This window comes from Triticum aestivum, chromosome 7B, assembly GCF_018294505.1.
Source record: "Triticum aestivum cultivar Chinese Spring chromosome 7B, IWGSC CS RefSeq v2.1, whole genome shotgun sequence".
Lineage (NCBI taxonomy): Eukaryota > Viridiplantae > Streptophyta > Magnoliopsida > Poales > Poaceae > Triticum > Triticum aestivum.
The window spans coordinates 119,768,542-119,770,433 of NC_057813.1; positions in this window are offsets into that span (position 1 = coordinate 119,768,542).

The following is a 1,892-nucleotide window of genomic DNA, read 5'->3' on the forward strand; positions in this document are numbered from 1 at the left end:
GGTTTCGGGGTCTCACCGGTGGGGGCATAAGGAGAGAGTGGGGGGGTGGCCGGTTGGGCCGGCCCGTTCGGGCGGCGGAGGCCAGCTGGGCCGTTTGGCCCGGGGGGGGGCTCTTTCAATCCTTTTTTTGTTTACTGTTTTGTCTTATTATTTCTTTCTTTTCTTTATTTTTCTTTTCTACTTCATTCTCTTAATTTTTGTTTTAGAAAATATAAATACAACTCCTAAATTAATGTTATAATCTATTCTACTACCCCAATAAGTTTGACACCTAATTAAAATAGTTTGCATTATTATTAGTTTTAAAGGGCATTTAATTAATTGTCATAGCTACGTTTTAATTACCTTAGAGCCTTTAAACAATTTTATAAAAGTGTGGTTTCTCCACTATAATTACCTATGAATTATTTGGTTCACTCCGAACATTTTAGTTTTAATATTCGAAAACTTTTATTCTTTGGTTGATTTTGAATTTGAATTTGAATCAGTTATGAACTAACACGAGATTAGGAACAGTAATCGAGGTGACGTGGCATCATTAGCGGGGATTACTGTAGCTTAATTACCCGGGCGTCACACATCATTTCACCCACATAGCATGTGAAAGAAAGTACAGAGGCTTACGACAAAAACTGGATGAACTTCGTGTACAAAACAGACAATCTCCTTCGAAGTATCAGAGTTTCATACGGAAACTCGTCTGTTATAAAGGGATTTCATTTTTTTGAACTTATTTGAACTCCATAGTTTTTCTGTGTTCAAAATGCACCATTCAAAGCCACATCATCAATTTACAACCCTTTCCGACATCATTTGTTATTTTTCATGCATTTACTGATTATTTTGATCTATAAGACCATGAAATTGAAAAGCATTTGAAATGAACTCTGAAAATTTTCCAAGTTGGCATGGTATCATCATTTCACACACATAGCATGTGCAAGAAAGTACAGAGGCTTACGACAAAAACTGGATGCACTTCGTGCACAAATAGACAATCTCCTTCGAAGTATCAGGGTTTCATACGAAAACTCGTCTGTTACCAAGGGATTTCATTTTTTTGAACTTATTTGAACTCCATAGTTTTTCTATGTTCAAAATGCACCATTCAAAGCCACATCATCAATTTACAACCCTTTCCGACTTCATTTGTTATTTTTCATGCATTTACTAATTATTTTGAGCTATAAGACCATGAAATTGAAAAGCATTTGAAATGAAGTCTGAAAAGGTTCCAAGTTGGCATGGTATCATCATTTCACCCACATAGCATGTGCAAGAAAGTACAAAGGCTTACGGCAAAAACTGGATGCACTTCGTGTACAAAACAGTCAATCCCCTTCGAAGTATGAGGGTTTCATACGGAAACTCGTCTGTTACAAAGGGATTTCATTTTTTTGAACTTATTTGAACTCCATAGTATTTCTGTGTTCAAAATGCACCATTCAAAGCCAGATCATCAATTTACAACCCCTTCCGACTTCATTTGTTATTTTTCATGCATTTACCGATTATTTTGAGCTATAAGACCATGAAATTGAAAAGCATTTGAAATGAACTCTGAAAATGTTCCAAGTTGGCATGGTATCATCATTTCACCCACATAGCATCTGCAAGAAAGTACAAAGGCTTACGGCAAAAACTGGATGCACTTCGTGTACAAAACAGACAATCTCCTTCGAAGTATCAGAGTTTCATATGGAAACTCGTCTGTTATAAAGGGATTTCATTTTTTTGAACTTATTTGAACTCCATAGTTTTTCTGTGTTCAAAATGCACCATTCAAAGCCACATCATCAATTTACAACCGTTTCCGACTTCATTTGTTATTTTTCATGCATTTACTGATTATTTTAAGCTATTAGACCATTAATTTGAAAAACATTTGAAAT